We start from the raw sequence: 14399 nt of genomic DNA, 5'->3' as shown, positions 1-14399 counted from the left end.
CGGGGTAATTTTTTGAATTTTTTAGTAGAGACGGTCTAGATTTCCTGACCTCGTGATCCGCCCGCCTTGGCCTCCCAAAGTGCTGGGATTACAGGCGTGAGCCACCACGCCCAGCCGGCTGAGGGCCGTTTGCAGCTTCTGGAGGCCGTCAACACTCGGCTCATGGCTCCTTCCTCCGTCTTCAAATCCAGCAATGCCAAGTCAAGCCCCTCTCACCCTCCAAGTCGCTCCTGCCTCCTCTGCTGCGTCTCTAGGACTCTTCTGATTCACGCTCCTCTTCTGATCCGCTATCCTGGATCATCCAAGATAATCTCTTTATTTTCAGGTCAGTTCAATGCCTTGTGACATATCCTCAGGCATAAAGGCAGCGAGGAGAAGGTCACAGGGGCCCAAATCCCACCTATCACAGGGACTCAGGCTTTCCACCTGTAAATCTCAGCACTGCGCTTCTAGACACTCGGTTTGTCACGGCTGAGAAATACGGTGATTGCAAGAGCAGATTCGGATGCCACACTTGGCCAGGGTTAATCCCATCTCCAACACCTCCTAGTTGTGTGATCTGGGGAAAGTCACTTACTGCCAGATACCTCAGTTTCCCCACCTGAAATATGGATATGATAATTATGTTTCTCCCTCATAGGCCCCTTGTGAAGATGAAATATAACTGTCAGCTGTAATCATTATCACCATATTTGCACAAATATTTGCATTTATTCATTTTACTGGTGTCCTTTCTATCTATTATTGAAAAGCTATCTCTAGAACAGTTTACAGTCATCCCAAGATCAAGGCAGGGATGATGATAATGACCTTTCACTTTGAGTAGAAAGTATTTTATCTACATTACCTAAAAGTACCCTCACAAAAAAAAAAAAAAAAGGGCCTGTGAAGTGGATACTCCCATTTAATAGATGAGGAAACCGAGGTGAGGAGAGGTAAGGGGCTTGTTGCATATCCTTGGATGCCCTAGACCAGTGGGGGTGGGGTTAGTCTGCCCTGATGAGGAAGACGGACATGGGAACCCTATGAGGCATCAGTACAAGCTGTATTTTTTATAGACAAAATAATTTCTATTCAAAGTAAAAGGTTGTTATCATCATCCCTGCCTTGTACTTGAGATGACTGTAAACTCTATTCTAGAGATAGATATCTAGTAATAGGTAGAAAAGACACCAGTGAAATAAATAAGTGCAAATGTTTGTGTAAATATGGTGATAATAATTACAGCTGACATATATTTTTCATCTTCACAAAAAGCCTATGAGGGAGATACAAGCCCTGCAGCCACACTGATATATAGAGCTGTAGTTTCATATGGAAATGAGTTTACAGCTCAGGTTTTAGGGAATAAAAGGTTGAGAAACTTTGGACCAGAACAGTGATTTCCAACTCTGGTTGCACCTTAGAATCAAGTGGACTGGAAAAACAGACCAAGGTCCAGCCCCTACCCCAGTGAGATTCTTACTTAAATAATCTGGCACGATATCGACTGACAATATTTTTTTAAAGCTTCCCAATAAGATTCTAAGACCCTCACATCTTTATAAAAAGGAAGGACGGATTTTTTGACTCTCTTTCTCTCTTTGAGATAGGGTCTCATTTTGTTGCCCAGGCTGGAGTGTAGTGATGCCATCTCACCGTAACCTCGACCTCCTGGGATCAATCAATCCTCCCACCTACCACATCTAGCTAATTTCTTGACTCTTTAGTGCCTCTGCTTGGTATCTTTTCCTCCAAGTTGTTTTTGTTTTGTTGTATTTTTTTTTCTTCCCACCTTTGTCTTTCCTGTTAGAGGTTTTCCTCCAGTGTTTCGGGGCCCCTTTTCTGACTGTTCATATTTAAAGGAGAGAAACCGGCCGGGCATGGTGGCTCACGCCTGTAATCCCACCACTTTGGGAGGCCGAGGCGAGAGGATCATGAGGTCAGGAGATCGAGACCATCCTGGCTAACACGGTGAAATCCCGTCTTCACTAAAAATATGAAAAAAAAAAAATTAGCCAGGTGTGGTGGCAGGCGCCTGTAGTCCCAGCTACTTGGTAGGCTGAGGCAGGAGAATGGCGTGAATCTGGGAGGCGGACGTTGCAGTGAGCCAAGATTGTGCCACTGCACTCCAGCCTGGGCGACAGAGCAAGACTCCATCTCAAAAAAAAAAAAAAAAAAAAGGGACAAACCGAAAAGCCTCCCTGAAACTCTGGGTCCAACAGCAAGGCCTAACAAGTGGGGGGCGTTTCTGGAGGGTGATGTGGCTGGGTTGGCTCATTTCAGGGTCACTGTCAGTATTCACAACTTCCTGTTTGTTATTTCCACCCAGGCTCCTCTGTCTCCACAGAGACTCCAGCCTGGAGGGAGGGTGCAGAGGGAGCTGGTGAGCCTGGCTGCCTGCCTTCTACAGCTGACCTCCAGAAGTGACCAGGGCAGCAACCAGGCTGGTAGGGGGATGGTATCCAGAGGGTCTAGAGACTCAGGGAATCTGTCACACTCATGCCTCCAACTCAATTCAGTTGGTCATGGTGCCCTCAACACCTGAGACTTTTCGGTTCTCTGCACAATGAACTTAATTTAGTTTTGGTTGCCCCCAGTGCCAGGTTAACCTGTCTTTGGTTGGCTGAGTCAGTAACTACTTAATCCATTTTGCGACTCTCAAACTCCATCACTGCCATTGTCTCTCCCTTTGCTTTGTTCTTGTGGGTTTATGTCATCTCCCACTTTTAAAATAAAATGACTTTCCTATATTTTAATGGTATTTCTGAAGAAAGTGAAGTAAAGCAATGGAAATAAGTATATTTACCTAGAACCTACGTGAACTTTTTATTTGAACATACAGATTAGAGAGATGGAGAGGAAATTATGTTGACAATTCAGTGCTGCCCCTGAAGACACAGGTCTCTCTCTCTGCTACAATGGAAAACCACTGCCCTCAGGAGGTAGTAGTGAGGTGGGTCTGGGCACCTACTGACTGGGTGATGTTAAGCAAGTGACTTGGCCTCTCTGGATCACAGATCTGGAAAATGAGGACGGTCACAGTGTTTTTTCTTGCCTGGGGTCCTTGTGAGGGTTAAATGAGTTAATAAATGGAAACACCTATAACAATATCAGGCACCTAATAATGCTGTGTTTGCTATTTTAGTGTTATTACTTTTTGGTTTCAGGTAGAGGAAAGGTTCTCATTCATATAGACTGAAGTGCACTAGCTCAGTTTGTTACCAGCTGCAAAACAATTTCATCAAGTTAGGAAACACAAAGCTCGGCTCCATCTGATTCTAACTGCTCCTTCTTTTCTCATCTATTTATTCCTGACCCCCCAAGATATGAGTTAGGGAAGGACAATCTCTTTTTTATTTTATGGCCTTGTTTTCCTTGGTTGGTGTCACAACATTAAACCAAATGCCCATCCTGGCCTTTAGAAATTCAGTGTAGCTGGGACTTTAATATCTCTGCAGATGGATGAGGGCAACAGCAGTCAAGAATGTGGCTTAAAGTGAAATCCCCTTTTCATGAGTCCATGAAGACAAATGACAGGAGTCAACTGCCACCAGTCAAAAGGGTCATTAGCATTTTCTTTATTTTAGAAACATTTCAGGCACTTCTTTAACTGCACTCCAGTCAGCTCACTGGGTATTTTGTATGTGACGTCGTTCCAAATCTTGCTCAGCTGTCTGAAACCAGGCCAGGGAGTGACCACAGAAAAAGTACTATTGGATTAAACAGACAGCGACTAGAAGGGAACCCTGGATTAAATGGTTCATTTAACATTTAAGAGTCCCTCTGATGCCACTCTTCAGGTTGTACTCCTGCTGAAATGTTGTCATGAACTTACTCTGGCCCCTGACTTTTGCTAAAAGTCAACTTACCTAAGAGTCAGATTTAAATTCAGAAGTATTTCCATCACAAATTTTTGACTTCTATTGAAAAATCAGAAACTTTGATCCTACTGGCCCCCCCCTGCCCCCATGGAAGGAAGGAAGCAGCTGGAACTGAGAAGCCAGTGCCATTTCAGATGGGGCTGTCCACCCACAGTCCTCCCCACTCACTGTTCTCTAAATATATTACATGACCGGTCCCTGAAGTCCTTTGGATGTGTGACCCCTTCTCACATTTACTCATCAAAAACATTAATCACTTGCTATGTTACAAGAACTGTACTAAGCCCTGGAAATGCAGAGAGAGACAGAACATCATCCTTTTCCTCAAAGAACTCAGAGTCAATCACAGGGAAAGTGTAGAAAAGAGCCAGATCTAATCAAGTGATATGTGGGTCATAGCTCCAAGCTACGAAGACCTGGAGAAGAGGCTTATTGCAATTGCATTGGTCAGAGGGAAATTCGCGGGGCACATGGTGCCTGTAACAGGCAGAAATAATTCAAGCAAAGAAGCAAGGACCTTTCATCCAAGCATAAGGAGAAGAGTGAACTAAAAGAACATGGTAACATGGCGAAACTGCAAGCATTTCCTAACCCTCTAATGACTCTAACCTTGGGAGCACTTAATGGCTCAAGTGTAATTTAAAGTCTTTTAATACTTTTCTGTAAACCCGAGATTATTTAATGCTATCTCGTTCACTTAACTCTCTATTTTACAGCACTGGGCCCAGCTGACTACAGTTCCACAGGAAAAGGGGCTGTCTTATTCACTTTTCATCCACATAGGTGCTACGTTCATGAGGGGACCCAGCTATGGGCTTTAACTGCTGGTATGGCTGCCTATCTGAGTGTGTGAATTCTGACTCCAGACTATAATGCTCTCACTGTCAGAGTGGAGGATTATCTACTCTAGATGCCACAGTACTGAGTACAATATCAGGGAAAAAGAAAAAAAAAACAGGTGTACTTTACTTTTTTTTTAATGAATCTGCTAGGGTTTGCATGTGGCCCCCAAAGTTTATGTGTTGGAAAGTTAATCCCCAATGCAATAGTATTGACAGGAGGCATCTTTAATAGGTTACCGTGGCTCTGCTCTCATGAGTGGATTAATGTCCTAGCTCAGGAGTGGGTTTCTATTAAAGTAAGTTTGTCCCTCTCTCACTCTGCCCTTACTTGCCCTCAGCCTTCTGTCATGGGATGATGCAGTAAGAAAGCCCTCACCAGTTGCCACTGCCATGCTCTTGTGCTTTCCGGCCTCCAGAACCATAGGCCAGTGAATTTCTATTATTTATAAATGAGCTACCTCAGGTGTTCTGTTATAGCATCACAAACAGACTGAGAAAAAAATTAATAAATAAAGAGATGTTGAAATCATTCCTCAAAATGAAAGAAAATGAGATTTTAAAAGCTGTTTCTCTAATCCAGAAGTTGGCAGACATTTTCTGTAAAGAGTTATATAGTAAATATTTTAGGTCTCTGTTGCACCTAAACATAACATCATGCTCAATACTTCTGTTATAAGGTTATTAGATTCTCTTATAATGTGAAAGTAGCCACAGACAATACGCAAATAAATGAAGTTGGCTTAGTTCTAATAAAACTTTATGTATGGACACTGACATTTCCATTTCAAGTTATTTGCATACATTACAAAATAATATCTTGTTTCAATTTAATTTAAACATTTAATAATATAAAACTAATTCTTAATTCATCACTCATACAAAACTAGGTGTTGTGTTAGATTTGGACTTCAGAATGCCATTTCCTGAGCCCTGCTAAGTCAATTTAAGCAGATTCTCAGCTCCTGGAGCTCAGCTGTGGAAAGGTAATCACCTGTTGAGTGTAGACCTGTCTTTCATTAACGGAAACTAATATATATGGAAAAATCAATCTGTTTTAACTTAATCTAATGTGGTTATTAAAGGTTCCTCTCCCTTTATTATCTAATGCGAAGTACAGGAAATAAAATTCCACACTGACTCCATTGGGAAGCCAAAAAATTAAACAACTAGGCAATTAATGGTGTAATTAAAAACTTTTCCATTATATTATTTAGTACCCATCAAGAAAGGTTGGCCTTCCATGATTCAAATGCCCTTACTAAATGTCATTACTTGGAGCCAAAGGCCTCCATTCACACAGATGCACAGGTAGGATGGGGCCAGGAGTGTGGAGTCACAGACACCTGGCTCACCCTCACTGGACTAGGGGCCTGATGAGCATGTGACAGCCCCAAGAAGCCATAACACAATGTGAGGCTGTAGTGGATCCTTTCGTTTTCATCATCTCTGAAGACTACTCTGAAACTTCCCCCCAAACTGTCCCTAAAAAACAGCTCACAGACTACGTGCCGCCATGACCCCTGATCACTGTTACTTCTGAACACTCCTTCTTCCTCAGCATAACATTATCACCCTGAGAATAGGGACATGCCTGTTACCAGAGCAACCAGGTGTGATGCTTCACGTGTGGTCTCAGCCCAGCCTCTCTGCTCTGTTTACCTAACTGCATCTGGACTGGGCCCTGCTTCTCACTCCTATGGTCAGATGATCACTTTCCTTTTTTACTTTTTCTGTTTAAGATTAACCCAACAGCCTTGTGTAGGATGGCTTAAAAATGATGTCATTCATCGTCTATTTCTTCACTCCTATCTAGTCTCCTAAACTTCTTCCTTCCAGCTTACCCTGTCTTCTTATCTTACACTCTGTCGAAAGATCTCTTCATCAATGCCCACCCACCACTCAATTCCAGACCCTGGAATTATCTCACCATGACCTCTATCTTTTCTACTCAGAGAAAGCCACATTCTCTGTCAGTCTCTCATCAAGGTGTACAAAGCTGATTAAACTACCTAAGTCAAGGTATAAATGACTGATATATCTCTGTATTCCCAAGAGATATTTGTTCTTTTCAGCAAAGTCACATGAGTGACCGAATTTGAGGATATTCCAAGAAAGCATTGAAAAAGAGGCTGCAGGGTAGGGTGTTTCCAGGGCCCTTGATTGAGGAGGAGGCCTGGGTTGCAGCATCTGATGCTCCCATTTGGACATTAATTCATTGAACCAAAGGTCAAACCAAGCACCAGGTATATGAGCTCAAAAAGTGGACAGTGCAGAAAAAGAAGCACTGCGATCTTAGAATGCTGGCCTTGGTCCAACAGATACAAAACTTAGAGTAAAACACGTTCCCACTGTGAGCCCTGGGGTCCTCATACATTAAATAGGGATAATAACACCTCCTGCCCAATCAGCGAGACTTCAGGCACATGGATTGTACTGGAAGGAGACACATGCACCCCTCTACTGATTTTCTTTAAATGTTTGCTCAAAGTTAATACAAAGACTAATTTGGAAAGGCAAAGAAGGGCAAGGAGTGGAACATCCATTTCTCCATCAATGCTATGAGCAATTGTGCTCTGGCCCCTAAGAATACATCCCACCTGGAAAAAGCAAAATCTGTGAAGTTTACTGAACCCTTCCTAGTTAGGAGAGAATTTTGTATTTCTATAGGTTTTCACTCTATCAGGTCCAATAGTACATTTATCAAAACTAAGAAACTAAACTTGAGTATGTTACTATTCAACAAAACCCACACTTTATTTGTATTTCACCAACTTTTTTTTTTTTTTTTTTTTTTTTAGACGGAGTTTCACTCTGTCACCCAGGCTGGAGTGCAATGGCGTAGTCTTGGCTCACTGCAAACTCCACCTCCAGGTTCAAGTGATTCTCCCACCTCAGGCTCCCGAGTAGTTAGGACTACAGGTGTGTGCCATCATACTCAGCTAATTTTTGTATGTATTTCTCCAGCTTTTTTACTGCCGATCTTATTTCAGGAACCAAACCCTAATATCAATTAATCATCTTGCCTCCTTTGTCGATGCCCGCTCATGGCTGCTTCTCAGACTTGCTGTTTTGGCCATTATCTTAAGAGAGGTTTGAGGATTGGCCAGTATTACTAATATTTTATAGAATATTCTCAATTTGGGTTTGTCTGATTTTTTTTTCTCATGATTAGACTGAGGTTATGTGTTTTTGGAGGACGACCACAGACATAAAGTGCCATTCTCACCACATCCTATGAAGGCCATATTGTCAATATGACTAGTCATTGTTGATGTTAATCTTGATCACCTGCTCAGGGTAGTGTTCACCATATTTCTTTATTCTAACATTATTCTTTTTACACTTTTCCAGCTCTATTTTTTGAAAGCAAATCACTAAATCCAATCCTTGTCCAGGGGAGGGATGGTGAGAATTAAACTCCACCTCCCAGAGAAAGGAGAGAGAGTAGCTACATAAATTTTTTGTAATTCTTGCTTAAAGGAGATTTGTCTGTTTCTCCCATTTATCTGTTCAGTCATTTATTTATATCAGTAGGGACTCATGGATCTTTTTACTTTATGTTTGGTTACTCCAATTGTTTCCACTTTAGTCCTCGAGAGTTTTTTCGGGTTTCCCCTGTGTCTTTGACGTGCCCCATCCTTTTGTTTTTATGAGCCCTCTTTTACATTTGGCCCTATGGCTTTTCTTGTATCTTCCAATTATATTTAAGTAGATTTTTGACATTGAAACCTTTGTCATACTGGCACTAAAACACTTCTTTAAACATCGATATTGAAAATTTATTGTTTGAAATTTTATAGCTTTGTTTTTCTATCAATACAATGAGATGAAACGTGATTACGGAAGAAAAGAAAGCCAGGGTGATATTGTCCCTCTCCTGCCTGAGGCTTCTGCAAAGCCGACTCCTCATTCATTGGGCCTCCTTCCCCACCTGGTTGATTCTGACTCGGGCTCCAAACCCATCCCACCAGGCATGGGGGCTGCTGTCTCGGGGATGCCTTCCCTGCATATACACTCACAATCGGCAAAGCCTCTTTCTCCTTAGGCCCAGAGCCCATGGGAATAAGCCATTCTCATCCTCACCTGATTATGTGATTGAGTCCTGGGACCAGTGGGGCCAGTGACCAACCTCACAGCATATGACTGTCCACCCACCAGTCTCTGCTGCCTTCTGAGAGCCACAGCAACCCTGGGGGAAAGGCAGACTCATCACCATGGGGCCCAGAGACCTTTGACTTGTCTGTTTTGGATGGGCAGCTGGTCATCCTCTCAAGTGTAGTGCGGTATCAGAAAGAAAAGTGAAGTGATAGAGAATTTATCTCCCAGGTAAAATCACCAGGCTTCTGGCTACATGTCAATATATTTCAAAATCAAAACTAATTCATTGGAAAGGTGGGGGAAAAGAGAGGTTGAGAGAGGTTTGGCATATTTTGGAATATTCCTTTGGAATTTTGGAATATATTTTATTTCTGAATAAAACAAATTGTAGTCTTCCAAAAACACATATCATGTTCAATTTGGGTAGTATCCTTGCAAGCAAGTGCTCTTATGCCTATATAAAAGTATCCTTGATGTGTTATCATGAAACATACATGACACAAATCACATATTACAGACAAATTCTTGGTGAAAAACATCAGTATTTCTCCTATTATTCTCTACCAAAAAAAGGCTCTTTTAATAATTTTAGTCTTTAATTTTCCAGTATTATCTTCCAGAATATCATAATGATAGCATTTATCGATGTTAGGTAATACCTGTGGGATTCCCATAGGACAGATGAGGTTTTTTATACTGTTATTCACATGGCGCATCTCCTTCAGGGAGTGAGAGGATTGCTTTTAGTTATTCTTGGTACCACCTTCCTAATTCCACAGAAGGTGCTAATGTCTCCATTACTTGTTCCTTTGCCTTTCAGCAACACACTGATGTGCCACTCTAGGAAGTGAAGATGCTTGAGCCCTCTGTATCTTATCACTCTTCCTTTTTTTTTTCTTTTATTATTATTATTATTATTATCATTATTATACTTTAGGTTTTATGGTACATGTGCGCAATGTGCAGGTAAGTTACATATGTATACATGTGCCATGCTGGTGCGCTGCACCCACCAACTTGTCATCTAGCATTAGGTATATCTCCCAATGCTATCCCTCCCCCCTCCCCCCACCCCACAGCAGTCCCCGAAGTGATACACCATGGAATACTATGCAGCCATAAAAAATGATGAGTTCACGTCCTTTGTAGGGACATGGATGAAACTGGAAATCATCATTCTCAGTAAACTATCGCAAGAACAAAAAACCAAACACCGCATATTCTCACTCATAGGTGGGAATTGAACAATGAGAACACATGGACACAGGAAGGGGAACATCACTCTTCCTTTTGTTCCATCTGGCCTCCTCCTACTTTCTGTCAGTCACATTTTTAGTTATAATATAGCATTAAGGTTATTAAAACTTATACTCCATCCAGCAAATATACCCAAGACTTCAGCACATTCTCCCAAGTTGACCATTCTATCAGAGGCCCATTAAACAACATTTACATAAATAGAATTTGTTGTCTGTAGGTCCATGAGGTTGAGGCAAAACAGGGGATGCAAAATGTTGAGTCCAGGCCTTCCCTGGTACAAACTAACTCCCCAGCCAATGACATTTATCCAGTATTAGTTTCAAGCTCTGAGCTATTTCTGGATACATTGACTGAACAAAATGTATATAACTGTCTTGCCATTACCAGTCTTAAGCAGTATTTCATTTAGCTGTCACGTTAAAGGTTATTTTCTTAACCTTCCATGTTCCATAAGCCATGTGTTAATTTGATGTATGTGTAGTGTGATGAAGAAAATGTTATTCTTTGAATAGCTGCTACTAGCATTTTTCTTTTTCTTTTTTTTCTTTTTTTTTTTTTTTTGTAGTAGGTATGAGTTTCCATCCATGAACTCAGCTCTGGAAGAATGGAAACTTCTATGTTTATGTATGACTATATGACTCAGGTTGTCTTTTGAGTTTTATTGCCCAGAATGCTTGAGAAAATATCAGTAAATGCAGTATTTTCCAACACTTAATTTTTAGATTGAGTTGTATCTCAGATACAGGACATTAATATAGTGCAGAAGGGTGTGTGTGTGTGTGTGTGAGTGTGTGTGTGTGTCTGGTCATCTCATCATGGTAAAATTCCCAAGTCAACTGCCCTTGTCTGATTATCTAATTACTGTGATTGTTTTTCCTTTGCTTATCTTAAAGTCCAGTGGTTCTCCTTTCTAAGTCTCTACTTCCTTGATGCATGTGAATTATTTATACTCAGGAAGCTCCATGCGATGGTATGACCACTTCTATATCTGGGCACCTCTGCTGCTGCTATACCATGTTCAGTGTGGAAGACACCATGATGCTGGATCAGGCACATTTTTCAAGACGTACTACATGGGGATTGGTCCCTGGGCTCTATCTAGAACATGAGACAGAGGTTCCATGTGCTGTCAGATTCCACAAACCTACCTGCATTGTGCCAAGAGAATGGAGAAGTCAGGGTTTGGGACTCCTTTCTTGGTTGGTAAACATCTACACTCTCCTCATTCACCCTCAAGCTCTTCCCAAGTCCTTTCAAATGGAGAATTTGTTTCTTTGGCCAGAAAGTTTGCTCTGATTCACCACACGTTTTCTCAAAATACTGACCCATGGTTTTGTATGGACACCAGTGAATCAGAAGAGCTGTTCAGTCAAACAACTGATGCAGTCTGGTGTACCCTAACCATGCACGCCACAGCGTCTTCTCGGGGTAAGTATCTTTAGATGGCAGACTTTTGAGTTTCAAAAGTCTTTTCTCTACCTTGGGCTGTAACAACACTTATGTGAGGCAACTTAATGCCAGAGAGTGTAGCTGCCCAAGTGGAAGGAAGGTGAAAGAATAATAATAAATATGGGAGAAAACTCACTGGTTGTTATTTCAAATTATTATATTGCCAGTCCTCCTAGGTAGAGGCTAGTAAATTTTAGGAGACTATTTTGACAAGCTAGCTTTGAGTAAAGACTGAGACTTCTGGCCCCGGAATTGTCTAATATGAAGCCCTGAGAGGAAGAAACCTTCCTAGAATAGTTATCTGCATAGCTTCCTGTGTGCCAAACATTGTTCTAAAACCTTTATGTGTATGGACTTGTTTAATCTTCACGATAATTTATAATCTAGCTCCTGCTATTTCAGAACAGTAGTACAAGAGGTTAAATGACTTGCTCAAAGTCCACAGATAAACATAGAGGAGGGATTTAAGTGCTGCCAGTCTGACTCCATCCTCTGGACCACTGATAAGTCAGGCCAGGTAAGATTATACAGCAGTCACAAATATTCTACCAGTAATTTATAGCAATAGAGACTTATGTTTTCCTCATGCCACATGCCCAAAACAGGATCACCCACTGTCTTCAAAACTGCTGCTCATGCCTGCAATCCCAGCACTTTGGGATACCAAGGCGGGTAGATCACAAGGTCAGGAGTTCGAGACCAGCCTGGCCAATATGGCGAAACCCCGTCTCTACTAAAAATACAAAAAGTAGCCAGGCGTGGTGGCGCACGCCTGTAGTCCCAGCTACTAGGGAGGCTGAGGCAGCAGAATCACTTGAACCCAGGAGGTGGAGGTTGCAGTGAGCTGAGATCATGCCACTGCACTCCAGCCTGGGCTGGAGTCTGAGACTCTGTCTCAGAAAAAAACAAACAAACAAACAAAAACTGCTGCTTATTAGTCAAAGCACTCAAGAGGGTCTCTAATGGGCAATCAAATGCTTCCTCTCAGAAGTGGTGGACATCACTTTCTGTGACCATTCATAGCCCAGGATGAGTCACATGGCTCCACTCAACTCCAAGGAAGCAAGACATGCAGTCTCCCCATGAGCTCTGGCAATCCACATCTGGACATATGTGGGGACCACCCCCATGACCATCCTGCTGAGCTGCCTGCCTATTGGTAACTGTGAAAACAGACATGAGAGTTTCTGTAAGAAAATGGAGTGAGGAAAAAAGGGTAGGACACAGGTGGATTGGGGAAAGGCAATAGAACCTTGCTCTATGACTTAGGATATTTTCAATGAAGTCTACCAAAGAAAGTCACAAAATTAGGAGTGCAATTAATATTTGTGAAAATTAGAAAGGGCTTTATTGCAGCATACTGGCTGATTTGGTGCTAAAGAAACCCAGACCATGTGGACAGGGAGGCTGCTGACACCTGGTGGCTCCTGCTTCTCCGATGGAACTGGCTTCACTCTGGAAGGTACATGTTTCCTTCACTGCACAAGTGGAAATGTGATCTTGGGAGGGCAGGGGGATGCTTTACCACCTCTTCTCAACCATCTGCCTTGGCAGGTGCTTGCATTGGCCTCAGCAGATCACAGGAGCTGCTGGCATTGGCAAAGCAGGGTGCTCAATCAGCAGGTCCTCTGGAAGGGGCTCCCCCAAAAGGACACTGGAATTGCACAGGCTTATGCCTAAAGGCAATATTGATGGAAGCCAGCCCCTTTCAATGTATTCCCTTACATAGATACTCTATGTGGTTGGTTTTTCACACATCAGAGGACACGGGTGCTTGCCTCAAAGATACGTGAGTCTTTGTGGTACAGGGCAGGGAGCCAGGGAGAAGGCAGAGCTGGTCGTGTTGCCTATACCAGAGAAGGTTTCCTTATCCCTGTGTCTGGGGTGAATGCCTGCTCTGGGGCTGGGGGTGCTCCTGACCACGTGGTGCAATAGTCTCAAAGATGAACTTACTTCCTTGTGCACCAGAGATGCCCAATGGAAATGCTACTGGAGAAGGGGCTGGAACATTCATCAGGTACTGCCTCCAGGCACAGGTTAAGGGGAAAGTCATAAAGCATATTGAAGAGTTCTAGAGATGGCTGAAAAGAAAGGTACTTGTCAGCCAGGTCCTAGAAAGAAACAGATGGCTCACTTACGTGAGTAATTAAAGAGGTTTGAAGGAGTGGAAGGAGAGAGCCCATGCTGGAACCCAGTGAGCACCATAGCCATGGGAACTGAGCTGCTTGACAGCAAGGTGGCCTCAGGGAAGGAAGTATCAGCAGTGAAACTGCACCTCCACAGGGAAGGAGTCAGGGCCCATCTCCTTCCACACCTGACCTACCACAGATGACTCCTCTTCCTGCATTTCGCTAGAAGGCAAAAGGCACTGAAGCTTCTGTGATGCACCCAGAGGGCCCCCTGCCCCACCCCAGGGCACAGAGCAGGGTGAATCAAATACCCAGCACACAGCAATAAAGACCCACTTATCTGCTCTACCCTTGCAGGATGAGCTGGACATGTTTAAACAGCTTTATTGAGATACAATCAACATACCTTAAAATTCACCCATTCAAACCATACAGTGCAATGGCTGTTTATTCAGAGATGTGCATCCATCACCACCATCAGTTTTAGAACATTTTCCTTACCCCAAAAAGAAGCCTCATCGCGTTTTTCAGTCACTCCTTGTTTGTCCTCAACTGATCCCCACAGCCCCTGGCAACCAATAATCCACTTCCTTTCTCTATAGTTTTTTGTTTGTTGTTTGTTTGTTTGTTTTTTGAGATGAAGTCTTGCTCTGTCGCCAGGCTGGAACGCAGTGGCACGATCTCGGCTCACTGCAACGTCCACTTCCCAAGTTCAGTGATTCTCCTGCCTTAGCCTCCCGAGTAGCTGGGATTATAGG

General features: G+C 42.8%; 1 long non-coding RNA gene across 2 annotated transcripts; it reads left to right on the top strand.

The window, feature by feature from the left end:
* The first annotated feature begins 3824 nt into the window (after positions 1-3824).
* On the top strand, positions 3825-13918 carry LOC129049266 (uncharacterized). 2 transcript variants are annotated; one of them, XR_008512230.2, is made up of 6 exons: positions 3825-5688; positions 7504-7624; positions 11018-11129; positions 11412-11491; positions 11915-12029; positions 12869-13918. It is a non-coding gene; the product is annotated as an uncharacterized LOC129049266 (long non-coding RNA). The 2 variants fall into 2 exon arrangements; XR_008512231.2 differs by lacking the exon at positions 7504-7624.
* The last annotated feature ends 481 nt before the right edge of the window (positions 13919-14399 follow it).

This window comes from Pongo abelii, chromosome 10 (genome assembly GCF_028885655.2).
Source record: "Pongo abelii isolate AG06213 chromosome 10, NHGRI_mPonAbe1-v2.0_pri, whole genome shotgun sequence".
In the NCBI taxonomy this organism is placed as follows: domain Eukaryota; kingdom Metazoa; phylum Chordata; class Mammalia; order Primates; family Hominidae; genus Pongo; species Pongo abelii.
This window is presented reverse-complemented; position numbering and strand designations above follow the sequence as displayed.